Here is a 21,161-nt window from a genome sequence, read left to right on the forward strand (position 1 = left end):
AGTCTGCTTTCAGGAATGAAAATCTTGTAACTGGTTGATTGTTTAATGGCATATCAACCCTTTTTATTGTTTTGTCATTTGGGTTATTTAATGCTGAACCAGGTAATTTTAAGAAAAGTATTTTTGCGCTTCAAGTTGTTTCCATCCATCCATAGCCTTGAGGGGCTTGAGGGGCATAGGACATCCATACCTTTGTAGATGCTTTTGTGGCAAGGAGTTCTTATGGGATGAAGGTTGGTGGACCCACACCCAACCTTCTCAGAAGGTACATACAGCGTGTAGCCTTCCCAAATAGTCACCCATCTGGTACTGGCCAGGCTCAACATTGCTTAACTTCAGTGATCTGGCGAGAACTGGTGTGTCAACGTGATTGTGTTGTAATTCAGGTTGTTTTATATCTTCCAATATTTATTCATGGTGTTTGGTTTGGTGGTGTTTTTTTTTTTGTTATTTTGTTTTTTTTTACAGCATATCAACTCTTTTCTAGTTATTTAATGCTGAATCCAATGACATGAGAAAACACATTTATGCTTCGAAGTTGTTTATATCTTCAAATATTTATCATAGCATTTGTTTTGTTTTACAGCATATCAACTCTTCTTTTTATGCCAAATCCAACAATTTAAAAAAAAAAAAAATTTTTTATTCAAGTTGCTTTTATCTTCAAATATTTATTAATAGAGTTTGGTTTGGTTGTTTTGTCGAGAAAAATTGTTTTTACTTTTGAACATGATTGAGTTTTGCAAAAGGAAAAAAGTGAAAAAGAAAAATATAATAACATCAGTGTTTGGTGCAATTTAGGACAGGAAGCCAATATCTTCAGATAGCCTAATCTGGCAGCACCATATCTTGTAACTATTTTCAAATTGATGATAACAACATCACAATGGCTTGAAGTCACGTGGCCAACAACTAATTGACAACTATTGCCTAACAAACAGTAAAAATGGCGAACAACAATGTGACAGTTGTGTTTATCGCTGGTTCAGACATAACCTTTCCCAGAGATTGGGTCGAACAGGATGCAGTAAATAGGTGATGTCCTGTAATTATGGTTGAAAACTTCAAGGTGATTGTCAAACGGCGAGGAGGGCCAGAATGAAAGCAAGGATAAAAAACTTGGAAGATGCAGAGTAGACAAGTTATTAGTGGAGATGAGGTTGTCATCTTTCAGTGGTGGAAAGTAAGGAAGAGAGTGTAACGAGACTCTTAAGTGACTAGAATGTAGAAACCATTCACAGAAAAGGATATACAAGGTTCTGGGATTTTTTTTTTTTTTTCTTTGAAAAAAATAAATAAATAAATAAAAAAGAGACTTCTTAGTTTTAGGTATGAGTCAAAAAAAAAAAAAAAAATGGGACAGTAGGTGAATCTGAAGATGGTCTCAACTGAAAACGAATATATTTTTTTTTTGCTGATTCATTTTCCTTCAGTCAAACTTATCAGAAATCAAGTCCCTCTCATCCTGCTTGGAACTAAAACTATATGAAATGCATACATATTCAAATATTCCATTAAATTTCTCCTTTATCTCACAAGCACTGAGTTAGTAAAGAAGTTAACATAATTTTCCTCTCCTCAATTGACCAGTTAAACATATTATGGTATATCTTACTTGTGCTTTCTTGGTCTTACCAGATTCCCTAACAAGAACCCATCTAGTTTCGTGTCGTCACTTGAAGTAACATCACTTTCATAAAGTGCAACATTCCTTGTCAAAAAAACTGTGGGTTAGCCATACCGAAGAGATCTTATTTGGGTTGTGAATACTATGTGATTTTGAATATTTAGTCAGGGTTTACTTGTAGGGGAAAGTCTCCTCACGCCAGGTTGTGCTGACAAATCCCTGCACACAGAGATTTTAGACACTCGAGGATAGTGTCTAGTAGGTATTTAAGTTCTCTTATGCATGTGTTCAATGTTCTTTTATAACAAATTAATTATTTAGAATTTTTACCAATAAACCCTTGCTAAAGACTCAGCATTATAATGTAAGGATCAAGGAGGTAAATGGAATAGTAGTTTGGTTATCTCGCACGGCAAGAACTTAGAAACCAGGGTCAGAAAGTCAGCACCCTAGAGGAGGGGCACTCTGACCTGCAAAAAGTATCTGGGCAGCCCTGTCTGCATTCCCAGTGAGGGCGTCTCAGGCAATTAGCAATAAATTAACCCCTTTTAAAGAGAGAATGCACAGCCTGGAAGGGTGGACCACCTAGAACTGCACAGAACTCCCACCACAAAACAAACAGGGATTGGATCATTACTGGAATGGTCTAATATCTGTTGAATTTGAGGGCCCAATTCTGGGAAAAGAGGAGTCATCTCAGCGTAATAACCAATGAAAAGGGAGCCTTTGAGTAATCCTCGACTATGGTCGACCATTTTACTCTTACTTACCAATTCTATTCCTACTCAAACACTGGGTTAATATTTTTTTTTTATATATATATGTATATATATATATATATCAGATAGTAAGGCGATAATAGAAATGACTATGTGATAGACAACTGTACAACTGACAAAGTAATATTAACAAGTTAAAAACAAGTAAGGAAACTTAAAAAGGCTAAAATCTATTTTGAACATTTGAGAATGGACGGTGACCGTCTAATTAAAATAACATACCATCTTTTCAACACAATTTGACAAATTTACACAGACTTTTCACAAGTTGAAGGAAACAATATATCATATTTAGAAGTTGCAATATTTTGAACGTCTATGCGTTGCTGTTTAGAAGGCATGGTGGAAGGATGCAGAAAGAAAGGAACAAGTAAAGAAAAGATGGCATGATAATGTATAACCTTTTTATAAGAGAATCACCATTTATTAAGGCCAAGAGGCCACTAGAGGATAATGGTTAAAGAGTGTACAGTAGTCAAAAGGACAATATCATAGTAATCGTTAGAAGTGTCAATTTGGTAAATTGGATTACTTAAGGGGAACGGCTCATCTGCATTTCCAGATTAATCGGTTAAACAAAATAATGCAAAACAACATGTCTTGGAGACAGTTGTTGATAAGAGGGCCGTTCTAAAAGTAACGCCTTTTATCAAAAAATATTTACGAAATACAAAGACTTTGTAACTTAAAACAATATTCCTGATTCTATTCTCAGTCATAATTTTGGAGGGGAAAAATGGTATGGTTTTAAGATCCTTCTCACCCCCTCGTTCAACTTGAACCTATCTAATAATCTTAAGTAAAAAATATTTAAACCTTGTACCTATTTACAATGCCTCCCCACAGGACAGAGTTAGACACCAGGGTCGTTTTTTAACGTGGAGAAAAAGCTACAAAAATAAAAATTGTCTCAGTTGTGAAGGATTTCTCCACCACTGAAAGAGAATGAGAAATGGAAGTGCCGCATCTGAAGAACAGATACTACACTTTGATCTTGGCCAAAAGGCCAAGAAATATTAAACCTTGCATCATTTGGATATGTACTTTTAGCAAATGAAATTGTCCTGAATTAAAGCCAAATCACGAATTCCTTAATAAAAGCTTTTATTCGCCAAAAGTGCATATCGAAATAATACAAGGTTTATACGAGGTGCTTTCAGTAAGTTTCCAGCACAGATGAGAGTTCATGGGTTAGTAGATGTAGAACAGTTAAGATAGCAGGGGAAGGTAGGGGAAACTATGGGAAGAAGTGATGAAAATAGACCTGCAGAAGAAGGGATAAATAAAGAACTCATCATAGAGATAGGTAACTTTGGAAATCAACTTCTTAAAAGCTGTCCACCACATGACATCATGTAAAACGGATGTAAAACTGAATGTGATTTTGAAAACTTAATATAATCTCAGATTACAGAAAGTAATTTTTAATATTTCTAAAAATTTTCTGATGAAAATTTTTAACCAAATTTTCTTCATTGAAAATTTGATATATATTACTTAGTAATTTCTACATTGTAATGCATTAGAATAATGAACTATCAATTAAATTTTTATATTATTTGTTTTGATTGGACTATTGTTCTCAGCTTGAGTCTTATTTGTGCAATGTTTCGGTTGGTGTAGCCTCTGACCTTCATCAGGCATGTTAGTCGCCATCTTAGAAAAGAAAAGAGAAAGTTACTGACTCCGTAAATGGTTTCGTATTCTTGTAGTAGTTTTTTTTTTATGTTGTTTCATGTGTAAAAAAAAATTTGGTTGACAAAGGGAAAAGGGGGGGTAGCTATAATAAAGGAGATGTTGTCCTGTGTAGCGACTACATTTCACATTGGGAACAGATATATACCAACAAAAAGAAAGTCTAGCAATAGGTTCATCACTGTCCCCAGTATTAGCCAATATATATATTTATATATATATATATATATATATATATATATATATATATATGTGGAACATTTTGAAGAGTTGGCAATAAGCTCAACACCATTGAAACCAATGATATGTGTATGATATATTCATACTCTGGCACAACCAAGAGGACGTCCAAAACTTACTAGATCATGTAAACTCCATTTGTTCATCTGTCTAGTTTACTATGGAAAAGGAACACAACAAACTAGCATTCCTGGATGTATTAATAACCCGTACGGATCAGAATGTTGTATCTTCCATATATCAAAAGCCAACCTTTACAGGACAATACCTGAATTTTTACTCCCACCATCCATATATAACGTAAAAGAAAGAAAAAAGGAATCGTCTGCTGCTTACAACACTGTGCCAGAACAATATGTAATGATGGCAACACATACCAGGAGGCGATGGACAAACTAAGAATAACCTTCAACCAAAATAACTACTCAGAGATCATTAAATTGGTTCTGAAAAACCTGGAGCAAACACCAAAGGGCAATACCCGAAAACTCATCACAGTTTGCACACCCTACTTAAAGGGCCTGTCGGAAAATTTTTTTTAAATATGCAGTCCATACTACATTAGAGTTTTCAAGAATGACCCGAATCAAAACACTGAGTACAAGTCAAGACCATGACCGAAAGTCTCATGACAAACTGTATATGAGATTTCATGCAAATGTGGAAAACCATACAATGGTGAGACCGGTCGCCCTGTAAAAGTAAGGCTAGAAGACCACCGTAAAGCTGTGACAGGGGAAGGTCGAAAAGTCGGTACCGGCTGGTCACATATGGAAAGAAAAGGGAACACAGTTCCCTTTATGGAACAAGGTCAAAATAATTGATACGCATGCAAGACGGAGAATTAGACGACTTAAAGAAATGTCACATATGCTAAAAAAAGAAAAATCACTAACCAGACCAAGCATAGAGATCAGCAGTATATGTGAACCTCTAATTATAAAGAAAAACAACCCATCCTTAAAATTTCAACTGTAAAAGGGAGATAATCACCAGTCAAAGTTCATTATAGTTACCTCCCTTTGTCAACGAAAAATTTTTTTCACATATACAAAACCACAGCGAAAAAAAAACAAAAAAAAAAAACAACTCCAAGAATACGAAACCATCTATGAAACCAGCAACTTTTCTCCTTTCTTTGCCAATATGCATGAGAGAGGTCAGAGGCTACACCAACCAAAATGTTGCACAAATAACACTCAAGATGAAAATAATAATCCGATCAAAACAAACAATACAAACAATCAGTCCTCATCTAAAAAATTCAGAACTTTAAATTTTCTATCAACAATAAATGTGCGCACGCACGTGTTTGAAAATATTTAACCAATGAACTTTTAAACTACAGATCACATCAAACTAAAATTAACAGGAAATAGTAATCATACATCAAGGATGGTTTATAACAAGTAAAATCTTTGGATAGATAAATAACATGTACAGAAATGTCGACAAGTATAAATGCAAAATAATTATTGCAGCTTGCCGACATATTTCTATTACTTTTGCACATGTGCAAATTCATTCATAGCTTAAAGTGGTTTAATTTGAAATCTTTATCTTTCTATCAATAACTTAAATGTTAGGGAATGCCAGCTGGAGCGCTAAATGTTTTGGTTTCGATTCTAGCTGATAGTATCCAAGTCATTTTTTTTTTTTTTTAACTTTATAAATCAGTACTTTATATATATATATATATATATATATATACTCGGGTTTTTTTATTCAAAAGTAATGGACTAATGAATTCAACAAGGTTGTTAGATAGTGCTCAATAAAAAGAGCTGATAATACTTGTTTATTGTTATATAAACATGGTCACATCCTGCTGCTACAAATAGCCATTTGTTTCAATCAAACAACAGATATCATCAGGCAGCGACTTGACTATTCAAAAGTTCAATGAATAAATTAATAATAAATAGATTATTCATTGAACTTTTGAATAGTCAAGTCGCTGGCTGATGATATCTGTTGTTTGATTGAAACAAGTGGCTATTTGTAGCAGCAGGATGTGACCATGTTTATATAACAATAAACATTATATATATATATATATATATATATATTCAACAGAGAATTTGTTCTGTAATAATAAATACGAAATCTGTATGAATTAAAATATATTTAAATTAAATTTAATATATTTTATGGCAAGGCTGGGTACCCCCTTCCGCTAGTTTTAAATAAAAATAGGGAGAATAGAAAGTGAATTTTGTGTTTACTTTTGGCAGCCTCACAACTCTTCACTCATCTCTTTTTTTAAGCCTCACATTCCATGAGCGGTGTTTCTAACAAAGGGGGAAGAATTGCTGTTTTTCCAAGTCCAAATCTATCAGTATTTATTGGCTATTTTTTTAAAAATTTTTTTTACCCTTGAATTACTTTAATTTTTAAAGTTCTTTATATAAAGTAGCTTCATACCCTGTCTGGAGTGATTTCCATTCAAAATAAACAAAAAGGCTTTACTAAAAAGCTTGGAACTGTTTATGACCAAACTCGAGTAGATGGTTTGTCAAATATAATAAAACACACAGGCTTGTAATACTTAAATTAAATCTAAAATAATTTTAATGATAATAAGCATTTACATATTAAAACAAAAAAAAAATACAAAGAAAAAAAACTTTTTTTTTTTATTATTCATAGAATAAATACCACAGTGACTCAAGGAAAGGTCACCGTAATATAAAGTAAAATTTTACATAGGAAATTGGTCATTTACAGCAAGGAAAATGTTAAATGCAAGTTGTGGATACCCCTGCACTCGAGTAGCATTTTTATTCATATTATGAAGAACGGAAAACGGGGAGGGGGGGGGTCATTTCAACTGTAAGACCTTTAGACAATCGTTTAAAATTATATCAAAGTTCATGGACTAAAAATATATATGAAGGAGTTTTGGTCTTCTGTAATCGTTGAAAGCTGTAATTATATTTGTTGCTTTTAATTAAAAATGCAACAAGTTCATCAGAGCACATTGCATTAAAATATTTGTGAAATCGGCATAGAGATGCAACATTGAGGCGATGGGACAGGGGTTAGAGATTAGTTGACCAAATGGAACTTATTAGAATGGAAAATCATTTTTTGAACCCCATGGAAGAGGGAGAGGCTAGTGGTAGATACACCAGACCAAATTTAGTAACAATACTGTATGCATGATCACCTTGTAAAGATATAGGATACTCTCAGGTGTGAGTAGTCTTCTAGCTTGATAGAGGGAAGCCACCTTCTTTGCAGCAGCCTTCACAATGTCTTCAATGTATTTGTTCCAGTTCATATTGCCCATGAATATGAATTCCTATCATATAAAAGAAAAGTTATTCTCCTAGTTGCATTTTACTTCATCCGAAGTTCAACAAAATCAAGCCCCTCTCTCCCTAAAGCTAATACTTGAACTCTACATAAGATACATGAGATATATAAGATACATAGATATTCGAATGTTCAATTAACGTTCTTTATCTAACAGAAAGTTAGTAAAGAAATTGAGAACAATTTTCCTCTCCCCAATTATTTAATATGTTATCGTATATCTTTCTTTTTGGTCTTCTGCTGAATTCCAGGACAAGAATTCATCTAGTCTGGTGGAGTATCCAGCTTCGTGCTGTTACTTGAGGTAACATCATTTCGAGAAGGTGCACCATTTCTCATAAAAACTAGTGTGGGTTTCTCGTAAAAGCGGTGTGGGCTAACCAGAGCAAGGGGATCTTAATTGGGCCGCGAATACTACGTGATTTTGAATATTTAGTAAGGGTTTACTTGTAAGGAAAAGTATCCTCCCGACAAACCTGTGTACAAAGAGACCTTAGAAACTTGAGGATAGTAGACATTCAATCTGTGTGTGCGCGCGTGTGCGTCTGTGTATGTGTATGTCGAACTAAAAGTTAAAAACTACAAAACAAAACAAGATCGCTGGAAAAATGGTTGGATCACTATCACTCCAGTTGGTATTTCACTGCCGATGCAATCCTCTATCTGTATAAGAGCTAAGTATGGAATATTATTGTCACATCTGGGTAGGAGCTGCTCGGCACACCCTATCTAACCTTGATAGAGTTCAAAACCGGCTTCGAAATCTAGTAGGTAATACCCTTTTCTCTTTTGTCTCTACTCTATCATTATTTTCATGGCAAATGCTCAACTGAACTCTATGGTTTCCCCTTGCCAAACTTTCACAAAAAACACCCAACTAACTACAACGACTATAAACGATTTCCTCAACTCTCAAACTGTGCCTAAGTCTGAATGCAGATTCCATGAACAAAGCTTCTTTCTCAGAACTGCCCGTCTGTGGAACACTGTTCCGCTGGTTTGCTTCCCGATTGAATACAAGATAGTAGCCTTCAAATTCATTGTAAACACGTTCTTGTTGAGCCGTCATCATAAATAATCAAATTCTACCCAATTTACACCGTTAACGATTACTATGCTATCACCTTATATTCATTAACCCTTATCCTTGAGTGGTTTTCAGGCCTTCATAAGTGGTGACTCCGAAGTAAAAAGAAAAAAAATAACAAAGTTGATATATATTTTTTATAATGCTTTTATATATAATTTATGAAAGGGATGTAACCGATTGAGGAGTTACTTTCTTAATGTTGACTCATTCCTCAAGGAATCTATATAAAAGAGTTGTGTGCCATCCATCAAAAGAGAAGGACTTGGGTGGTGGAGAAAAAGAGGGAAAGGGGAAAAACGGAGGCGAGAAAATGAGAGAAAGATAGAGAGCGGTATACATATAGAAATTTTAACATAAATATCTAAGTTTTACACCAGGCAACACTAGATAGCTCTGCTAGAAAAAAAAAAAAAAAAAAAAAGCATTACATACTGATGATAGGAAAACTAACATATTCGCAGTTCCAATGATCAAACAACACCATAATAATTTAACTTTCAAAAAATTATATTTAAAAATAAACTTTTTTTTTAAAACTTTTTTTAATGAAAATAAAAAAGATGTCCGGGCAACGCCGGATAAATATATCTAACTGTGTGTATATATAGATAACAGCATTACTTAAACAATGGTATTTATCAGTGATATCTTTACAAGTAAATAAAAACAAAGCCTTGTCTACTCTTGAAGTTCTAAGCATGGGGAAAAAATAAAAGAATCTGGCAAAAACCGAAACATCTTTGTTAAAACAATGGCTGACAAAATAAGTTGTTCGAAGTAGGAAAATAAAATAACAAACGATTCGCGCACCCAAACAATTATTATCATTAGTGAATACCAAACAGTAAGCAATTTCCTACTGACAAGGTGGAATGTGGAGGACTGCTTGTAATGTGTTACACTAGCATGGCTACCCAAGCGTTGCCCGGGACCATGAAATAAATAAAATAAGAGTTAAGCGTAACACCTCTCTATTCCACTTCCTTCTTGCAACCGAGGACAAAACAGATACTACACTTTGAAAAATCTATTTACGAAAATTTTATAAAAGTCAAAAATAAATAAGGCACAAGGCCATTCAAAAGTGTGGAACGCGGGGGAGGGGGCTATGGTCATCCTTGTCACTGTACTAAATATTTATCTAAGATTTTCCAGGCTAGAATCCTCAAACACCATAATACCACATTCACTCCAGAGGTGGTTCTATTTAAGAATCTCAAATCGATCTTTTGTTTCTTTTTTTTTTAACTAAATATGTACAAAATTAAATCGTTTTTGTTAACAAACAAACAATAATTAGCTAATAAGGCTAAGGAGTGTATTTTAGTTTGAGTTTTACACCAAAGTTTCAGGGAGTGATGGTAGTACTCTAAATGGCGACCCCCTCCCCTCATTTTTACCCTTGTTCCTATTTATTTGCCTTCCCACGAGAGCAGTTAGACACAAGGTCGGTTTTTTCAATGTGGGGAAAATCCAGCTCCCAAAAAGGGGCACACTAGATCGAAACAAAAATAAAAATTATCTCGGCCATGAAGGATTTCTCCTTCACTGACCAAAAACAGAAAAGTTGAAGTGTAGCATCAGAACAGGTACTACACTGTGATCTTGACCCGAAGGCCAGTAATTACTTTTTTTTTTTTTTTAATTCTTGTTGGTGACTCCCAAAGAATGATTATAAAACAAAATAAATATGTCCATATTCTGTTCAGATAGTGAAGAGGGGTCCGGGTTAAAAAGTGCCCTAAAAGGAGCAAAGAATCTAAAAGCAAAAGTGTTACCACAAATAGCATCCGAAATCCAATTGCTTTCCCGTGCCATGATCAGGTGGATATATAGTTGTAAACTAGATTAAAAAAATCGGACTGATGGTAACCCTTTAAATTGAACTGCATGGAGAATAGGTGCAAGACATATAGTCTGCTGTTTACCCAATCCAGAATCTGGACAATCACAGTACAGTATACTACACTTGCAAAACAAAAAATGGCTGATGGAAGATTCCTACTTTTAAAAGAACAAAAAATATCTTAACTAATATCTTTCTGACGTTTCTGAATTTTTGAGATGAGGAATAGTTATTCATATTTGCATTCATGGGACTACTGTTCTCATCTTGAGTGTTATTTTCACAACGTTTCAGTCGATGTAACCTCCGACCTTCTTCAGGTGTATCTTGTTGAACTCTGGAATGTTTTTGTCAAACTCGGGGAATTTGGAAGGAATTTCAAACAGAACCCTTTATTTATTTTACAGCTCTTGTTCTATCAGCCATGACTGGATAGAGGTCCTAAGTAATTCACAATGTTTCTGTCAGTAGTATGTAGTAACAGCAGTGCATATCAAGAGGAGATGGACAGTTTAAGAGAAACCATCGACCGAAACAACTATCCAGAAAGTAAATATCTGGACCAGACACAAAATGACATCAGAAACTCACCATAGTGTATACCATATACGAAGGGCTTGTCTGAAAAACTTAAACGAATATGTAATCCATATGAGATTAGGACAGTATTCAAGAGCGATTCAACTCTTCGGAAATAGCTTGTGAAAGTCAAGCATCCTACAGAAAAAAATGACTAAGAACTGTGTATATGAAATCCCGTGTAAATACGGAAAACTATACAAAGGTGAGATATGTCATCCACTAAAAGTAAGGTTAGAAGAACACCGAAAAGCCGTAATAGATGGAGATTGAAAAATCGGTTACGGCTAACCATATCTGGAAGGAAAAGGGAAACCATCTTCCATTATGGGACGAAGTAAAAATTATAGACAGAGAGGACGGTGGAGAGTAAGACAATTCAAAGCAGCAGCACATATGCTGGGGAATAACCAACTTACCAAGTAGACCTAGTATAGAATTTAATACAATATAGGAATCATTAATTATAAATAATAGATAGTATATACAATAATAAGTAAACAACAATATATATATATATATATATATATATATATATATACACACACACATACATACACATATGTGTATATAGTAATAATGATTAGTAATACTAGTGATATTTACAACTAGAAATAAAAATAGGTTTAAGGCTCTTAAAATTCATACTAGAATTGTCCACAAGGACCTGTGGCACAGTGGTTAGAGAATTTGAAAAAAATCAATTGTGAAAGTGATAATAAAAAGTGTTCAATTCTCAGTAGGAGTAACCGAAAAATACAATTGTGAATTACTTAAGACCTCTCCCCAGTCATGGCTGACGGAACAAGAGCTGTGAAGTAAATAAAGGGTTCCATCGAAATTCCGTCCAAATTCCCTGAATTTGACAGAAACATTCCAGAGTTTGACAAGATACACCTAAAGGTTGGAGGTTAGTTACATCGAGCGAAACGTTGTGAAAATCACTCAAGATGAGAACAGAAGTCTGACGAATACAAATAATATCTTTCTATCCAATTTAATCATTTTTTTCTCGGACAAACATGTTATATCTCTAATTATCTGTTTAATAATTGGTGATAGTTAGAGACTGTACGAGATATCAACACAATTGCTGTTATGTTTTTTTTTTTCCGAAGATAGCATCTAATAAACCAACTTTATTAAACATTTATTGTAATGTAAACCTCCCAAGAGACCATTTTTACAATTCCACCGTTTACTCAAAAAAAAAAAAAAAGAATCATCAGCCCACAACTGACAATGAAAAAACTATTAAAGATGTACGTAATGTAAGCGTTGCCACCAATACCAATTATCGAGACGAGACATACCAAAAGTGAAGATTCAGATTTAAAAAAAAAATTTATGACGATCAACAGAGGTGGACAGCTTTTTTAAATTTATACTAGCGGGACCTGTAGAAATTCCACACACATACATATATATATATATATATATATATATATATATATATTACTAAAGTGCCTTCAGCTATAATCGAAACTGAAACCAAAACTTATAAATTCTTGATAAAATTATTTATTAGAAAAAATGGAAGTCTATCTATGTATATAAAAGCAAAAATGTGTATGTTCGGCTTTTTTTTTTTTGGTGGGGGGGGGCACTCGGTCGGGTCACTCCTTAAAACTTTTTATATACTGTCTAAATCATAATATCTACAAGTTACGAACGGTGGTCACGTCTATCTTTAATTTGCCTGACTTTTACTATTTGCGAGTTTTTTTTTTTTTTTTTTTTTGTTTTGTTAAATCGCTGCGTCTTCCTTTCGCTTTTCAGTATAAAAATGCAAAACTGAAAACGAATTTGTGTTCTTAGCCCTATGTGCCGAGATGTCCAGAAAGCAAATAAGGTTTAAAAAAAAAAAAAAAAAAAACGTCATATCAGACAATTGCTATTCATTTAGCAGGGGGGGGGGACAAATAAATACACTAATAAATACACAGAAACTGGCTTGCAACACCAAACTTAAGTCGTGTGATGTTTGATCTTATTAAATTCTCGCACCTGTCAATTTCACTTTATAAACGTTAAATATAAAAAAGTTTTCACTTCCTCTCCCCTCGTGGCCGAGCTAGTTAGGTGTCAGGGTTTTTTTTTTTTTTTCGCTTTCTTTTCCACCTTCACGTCAAGGCTTCAGGTTCGAGCCTACCTTCCTACAAAAACTTTTTTTTTCCTTTTACACCTCCAAACATCCTACCAACGTTTTTTTTTATAAGGGTTTTTTATCTACCCCCCCCCCAACACACACACCTCCAAACACCTGGACAACGCCGGGCACCCCCGCTAGTCTATATTATAAATCTCACCTGTCTGGTTAAATGTATGTATGTATGTATGTGTGTCTTTCAACAAAGGCAACAGATTTTCATAAGATTGATATCATTTTGAAGCTCAACCATTCGGACGACAAATATCGAAAAATTGACTAAAGACATTAATTCTTTCACCCTCAACCAAAACACTATATACATCACTTCATATCAATTTTCAAGTTAATTATAAAAATATACAAAAAAAAAAAAAATTATCTTTAATCGATTCAATACACTTACAGATGTTTACATGAAATGGTAAATATGCTTTTGTAAGATAAGTTGAAATATTTTGTTTGGTTTGTTTTACAGAATATCAAGCTCCCGTTCCAGGTCATTTAATGCAAAAACAAATTTCTATCATATAAAAAGTCAATTTGTGTGTGTGAGAGGTTCCGAAGCAGCTGAGCCTATCTTTCTCAAAATTTCACACAAAGCTAATTTATATGTCTGGCAGTGTTCTTAGATATGTACAGAAATTCATCCGATAAGTATCAGAAATTAAAAAAAATCCAATCTTAAAAATAGCTTTCCTCTCTTATAGATAAAAAAAGAATAATTTTTACAGGGAAATATTTTGTTACATCAGCAAGGGAGATAATAAAATTTCAGCAAATCATTTCTTAAAACAGATTTATTATAATCTGGAGATAGCTTAGTAGTAAAGCATTTAACTACAGATTGAATGATCCCCTGTTCAAACCCGGATGTATCCCATTATTTTATTTTAATTTTTTCTTATGAGTTCAACTTAAAAGAAGCATCATTTAAAATTGCTGCAAATCTTTTCTTTGTTTGCATACTTTTTTTTTTTTTTTACATAGGCATCACCACATTATCAAGGCCAAGAGGCCACTCAAGGATAAGGGTTAAAGAGTGTACAGTAGAAATTGGTCAATATAGTAATCATTAGTAATGAAAATTTGGTAAATTTAATAACTTATATGGAACGGCTCATCAAGAACTTATTTACTTTAGACTTGAACACAACCATATTGTAGTCAGCCGGAAAGCAGGAAAACGGAAGACAATTCCACAGGCGTGCAGTTCTAATAAAAAAGCTTTGTTCATGGAATCTACGTTTAGGTTTAGGCACAGATAAAGAGTGGGGGAAATTATTGATAGTGTTTACAGCTAGACGAGTGTTTCTTGTGAAAGTTTGGCGAGGGGGGACCATAGATTGAAGCTCAGTCGAACACTTTCCATGAAAATAACGATACATCAGAGACAAACTCGCAACATCTCTTCTGTGAGATAGAGGTTGCAAGGAAGAGAAAAGGACATCTCCTACGAGGCTACGAAGTCTATTTTGAACTATCAAGGCAGGACAAGTCCTTTCTAGCAGCTCCTGCCCAGATGTGGCAACAGTATTCCATCCTTGGACGTACCTGGCTCTTATATAGATAAAGAATTGCATCAGTAATGAGATATCTACCGGATCGATAGAAAGATCCCACCATTTTTCCAGCGGCCTTGGCAACAGATTTGATGTACCTGTTCCATTTAAGATCAGGAGTAATGGTCAAGCCCAGAAGCTTGTCAAAACTTGAGGCCTCCTGAAGACGAGAGCCATTCATTTCAATTGATGCCAGATGTGGATCAGAATGTTGATGATGTAAAGAGAAGCTTGGTTTTAGATGCATTAAAAGTAACCAGCCACTCCTTTCCCCATTGTACTACGTGCTCAAGATCAGAGGAGAGAGAATTGGAGAGAACTTGGTCGTTTACTGTCTTAGATGTGCTACCATAAATGGTAGTGTCGTCAGCATAAATGTCGACAAATGATGCAAGGATGTGATTTGGAAGATCATTAATGTAGATCAGGAAAAGAGTTGGGCCCAGGATGGACCTCTGAGAGACACCGGCATTAATACTGTGAGCTTCTGATTTTTGCCCCTCAACTACTACTCTTATGAACCTATCAGAAAGAAATGATTTAATAATTGAGAAGACATTTCCAGCAATACCATAGCTAGAGATCTTATGAAGTAAACCTTTATGCCATACCCTATCAAAGGCCTTAGATATGTCAAGAGCAATTGCCCTAGAAAGGTTGCCTCCGTTGAGAGATTTGCTAATCCTATGAGATATAACTGTAAGCACATCTGCTGTAGATCTAGCAGAACGGAAACCGTATTGAGTGTCACTAAGAAGGTTATTTTTGTTGAGATGGTTGATTACTTTAATCAGAAATGACTTTTCCATGGCATTCATCGTCAAGCCCAAATATCAGCTGACATGATATCGTAAACAAACACAGGCGGAATTTGATGAACAACTTTATTATTATTTAAAGAAATTTTTTTTGCGAATTAGTCCACCGGGCAAATTATTGCTCGTAATATATGATAATCAATAGAGGATTGATTCTATAATAAGACATATGCAATCTGCATAAATTAAAATACCATTATTGGCCTGTACTGAGAGGGGGATGAGAGATCACCAGAATTCTTAAATACAGAGCATACTGGTGAGATTTTCCAGTGTGAAGCAATTCTCCTTAAGACAACGTTTAAACAGTTTTGTAAGCATGTGCGCTAGTTCTGGTTGAAGTTTTTTTGAGTACTATAATTGGAATACCGTCAGGGCCGGTTGCTTTACTGGAATCAAGGTTTTTGATTAGCAACATCACGTACAGATATTTGTATATTACATAGCGCGTTTTCTGATACAGGAGGAAATAATGGGGTTGGCGGCCTTGGTCGCAAAACGTAGAGTAAGCTGCAAAGTTCTTGGCAAAGAGTTTGGCTTTGATGCTGACGAGATTACCTCAGGTTCATTGATGATAGTTGGAATAGAGCACAGGATTCTGTTTGCTATCCAAAACTGGTGGGAACCAAGCTGCTGCTCAGCTACTTTGGACTTGATGGACTGAGCATACAACTCTCTTGCATTCTTTATTACTTTCTTACAATGGTTGCTCGTAGTCCTGAAAACGGGTTTAGTTTCCATACATCTATTACGTTGGAAGCAGTAGAAAATGATTTCTGTGGCCAATGGCAGCAGCACATTCTGGAGAGAACCATGACTGGCTGTTAGGTTTTTGCTGGAACTTTTGAGGGTATGAAACAGTCTATACCTACAATTAACCATTCCGTCAGGTCTGATACTATAGAGGACACATCCTTTTTAAACATGGAATGCAGAGGTAGATACGATATAAATGTATGGAAGCTCTTTTGAAAGAAACATTTTCGTTTTTTTTTGTTTTTGTTTTTTTAACTTTTTGTATTCCTACGTGTCAACAAATAGGAAATAAATTCAGAAAAATATAAATATCTATATTTTTCGATTGATTTTTTTTATCCATTTTATATATATATATATATATATATATATATATATATATTCCATATACAGCATAATCACATTGTTCAACTGACAAGAACCGGTGTGTCAAAGTTAAGCAACGATGAGCCTGGCTAGTATCAGATGGGTAACCATTTGGGAATTCCAGGTGTTGTATTGCTCTCTGCTTATCTCGACATTGTTTCCTGTCATCCTGAACTGCCACTTGCAACTGGTATTTAACAACGCCAACTCAGGAGAGGTGTGGCTTTTTTTTTTTTTTTTTACAAGGGTGTCACCACTTATCAAGGCCCAGAGGCCACTCGAGGATAAGGGTTAATAGGTATACATTAGTCATTGTGATGTTAGCATAGTAAACAGTGGGAATTTTGTAACTTGGATTACTTAGGGGGACGATTCAATTAGAACTTGTTCACATTGGACTTTTTCTTTTCTTTTTTTTTTTTTCATAGGTATATTGCGCAACTCTTGCCACAAAAATTTCATGCACAGGCACCTTTACAGTGGGTATATCCATAGTCTGTCAAGACTGAAGGAAGCTACCATATAATATATTGCAGGTTAAAAATATCTAAAAGTAAAAACCATTGATAGTGCTCGATGAAAAGAACAAGATATTGTTTTATTAAATTTAGGTAAATTTTTAGAAAAAAAAAATTACACTTCAATAAATCTACTTTTTCAGTCTAAAAAGACATTGTCAAGCAACAATACATACACACACACACACACACACTATATAAACATGAGTATCGGCTGATGAGAGCTTTATATGGGGGACCTAGAACGGTTCCGTATCATTAGGTTTGAAACCGACGGTACCAATGACTTATCTAAACTTTCTGAAAATAAAAATATATACACTTAAAATGGACACACGCACACACATATGAATCAACATTATCCCCTTTATCTTACTGCCATTAATCTTTTAAGCTCAAGTCTACAGCAACCAAAATATTGTAATTGTAACAATGACAACCAAGTTAACTTTCACACACAATATTATTACATAAAAAACAGTTTTGACTTTTTTCAGAGTTAAATTATTAGAAAAGCAATGAGGTCGACATTTCTTCATTATTATTGGATGATTTCACCAATCAGAAATTTTTTAATTTTAAAACTAAAGCTTTCGGGACTCTCATAACTAAAAACATTATGCAGCAATGTCCAAATATCATTAACATGTCTAGTGGCACACTCTTAAGTACTCTGAATGCCTACAGTGGGGAACTTGAATGCCTACTAGACACTATCCTCGAGTGTCTAAGGCCTCTCTGTACAAGAGTTTGTCAGGAAAACCTGGCATAAAGATACTTTTCTCTACAAGTAAACCCTGACTAAATATTCAAAATCACATTTTGTATTCACAGCCTAAATAAGATCTCAGTATGGCTAACCCACACTGGCTTTTACGAGGAACTAACCGGGGGAGGGGGGGATTGCCCAGATGTGTTGAGGATGTGTTGAGAAAAAAAAAAAAAAAAAAAAAAAAAGTGGTAGTAGGCAGGCAGGCTTGAACCCGTATCGCGAAAAAGGAAAAGAACATGAAAAATAAAACAAAAAAAACGTGACCAGATGTGTTGAGGATGTGTTGAGAAAAAAAAAAAAAAATGGTAGTAGGCAGGCAGGCTTGAACCCGTATCGCGAAAAAGGAAAAGAACATGAAAAATAAAACAAAAAAAAACGTGACATCTTTGCTGTTGCGTACATCGTCAAACCAGACGTGAAGAAGGCTTAAATTAAGACTAGTCAATCGAAAAGAGGAGATGACTTCTAAAAATATTGGTGAAAACCCGACCTCTCATTGTAGAAAAGTGCCCAGTTGAGGGTGAAGGAATTAATGTTTTTAGCCAATTTTTCGATATTTGTCATCCGAAGGGACAAGCTTCAAAACAATACCGATCTTGTGAAAATCGGTCGCCTCTGTCAAAAGTTTTAGACATACATACATTTAAACAGACAGGTGAGGTTTATATTATAAACTAGCGGGGGTGCCTGATGTTGCCCGGGTGTAAAAAAAAAAAAAATATTGGTAGGGAGGTAGGCTTGAATGAGGTGAATAGCCTGACAACTTACCACGACGCTACGTGCAGAGAAGTGAGGAAGAGCGAAATTAAACGTTTAAAAAAGCAGGTGGTTACACAAAGGTGAACGTGTGGTTTTCTAGCTCAAACATCATGCCATAGTAGTAGTAGAGAAAATGAAATCACAGCGCAAATTTTGTAACATTATAAATGACCTCGTTTCGTGAATCAGACATATAAAAAAACATTTAATTTATATTCTTAGTTTCTTTATGAACTCAACGTTTAGGAACGTAAAGGGGATTTAATAGACTATTTGAATATCTACGTATCTCATAGAAGAGGGCCCCCTCTTGAATTTTGGGAACTTCAACTGAAGTAAAATGAAACAAAAAAAAAATATAAGAAAACTAATTATCCTTAATCATTAAATATTGTGTGAATTTAATGCTTTTTCAAATGTTATTCGTTTGAACTGTTTTACCGCATATCAGTCGGGTTTTGGGTTATTTCATGTCAAAACACTATTATTAAATGTAAACAAATAGAAAGAATCTTTTTCTGCCTGGATTTCACAAGCAGCAATCTGTGGGCAACAATTATGAAGGAGGACCTGGCTGAACTCTTAGATCAACTCAATGGTGGAATTACAATTGGCACATCATCTCGTGCAATCTTGCAATTGGACCGTCATGCAGATCCATCATATGATGCAGGCCTGAGAAGAAGCTGGCGCTACTCAATCATGATGGATGCTGTTGCCATAACAACAAAAAAGTTGCTATTAACAAGAGAAAGAATTTTACATTTATAAAAACAAAAATCGGCAAAATATTTTGTTGTGAGACCAAAACTTACTTGCATCATAGACTCTTCCAGTACTATATTATCATGCGAGAACACTCAGGGAGCAATACCATAATACAGTAGAATTAGCAGGAGTACTTGTAGTATGCAGCACGTATGACTACCCATATTAGACACCACCAGATGTTATATACTAGTTTACCACCTCTTCTCATTCTCTCCTGTGACCCAGTTCAGATAACCCCAGAAGTCTGGAGTTGTCTAACCAAAGAAAATGCTATTTCAAACTTAAGCATGACAGACCAAAATGAAAAATGCTATTTCAAACCTCTTGCAAAAATCACTAAAATAGAATGTGTTTATTTTACTTACACTTTTAACATTGGAATTGCAATTTTAAACCATCACCCTGATAAAACCTTATGGATTTATACATAAAAAAAAATGTAAAGAATGTTTTAAATATGAAAGGTGGTAAATCCTTGATTTAAATCGAACATTTGTCAAATTTTTTTTTTTTTTTTTCAAAGTGCGAGTCCCCATCCTACTTGACAACTAGATGACAACGTTTGATGGCAAAAGGTCATATGAACAATTTCTGGCAGCATAAGGATAGCAATTAAAACTTGTAACTTCCATCTGTAACAGATCCAAGAAAATGTATTTTGATTGAGCAAACAAAGCACAGATATGAATGCTAACTTTTAAATACGGTCGATCATTTTGGTTCATTAATAAAACGTCATAAAACAAAACTATCAAAAGTCAATTTTAATTAGAACAATGAAACCAGTTACTAAAACGTCCGATTTCAGCTTAAACTCTTAAAATATTAATGCTGATGTATATAAAGGGCAGTTATCTGAATGCGTGTGTACATGCGTGTGTATCCAGCTAAAAGTCAGAAACTACACAAGACACATCCACAATATATACATATATATTTTTTTTTGCAACATTGCCTCGGACAGAATGCGTTTATTTTTCATAAAATCAATTCTTTTGGGAGCTCTTCAGTGTGCCTAGACTAGCACTCATCCCGAACCAGAGTTTGAACCTACAACCATCAAGTTGATAGCAGTTCTACCCTCTGATACCCATGGGATAGGTACCCACAAACGACCTCCTCGAATGTCTATTTAAACATTTGTCGGATACTTTTACACCTGTTTGAATTTGTTTATTTACAAACAAAGCACTTTGCATTATGCTAAACAAAAGGATAGGTGAAATCATGACAGTGTTCTATCCAAATAGAGGGGCTTAAAATAGTAGTCATCCACAGGCTCTTCAGTGTGGCTAGACTAGTGCCCATTCTTATATATATATAACAAATAAATGACAACTGTCTATATTCCAAATTTCAAGATGTTGACTTTCTGTCACTTATTTGTATATGCTCTGTAATTACATTGAGCTTCATAAATTAAAGGATTGGTATGAATAAAAGGTAATATTTCCACACACATACATATGCATATTTAACATGTTTTTACGGTAATCAAGAAAAAATAAGTTTACAG

General features: G+C 34.5%; 1 protein-coding gene and 1 pseudogene across 1 annotated transcript in view; both read right to left on the reverse strand.

The window, feature by feature from the left end:
• Positions 1-21,161, reverse strand: part of LOC145291919 (uncharacterized) — a 411,504-nt gene that overhangs the window by 335,504 nt on the left and 54,839 nt on the right. The window lies entirely within an intron of this gene.
• LOC145292471 (U2 spliceosomal RNA) lies at positions 3,292-3,424 on the reverse strand (annotated as a pseudogene).

The sequence above is a fragment of the Euprymna scolopes genome, chromosome 13 (genome assembly GCF_053919585.1).
Source record: "Euprymna scolopes isolate OS-2025 chromosome 13, ASM5391958v1, whole genome shotgun sequence".
NCBI classification, from domain to species: Eukaryota; Metazoa; Mollusca; class Cephalopoda; order Sepiida; family Sepiolidae; genus Euprymna; species Euprymna scolopes.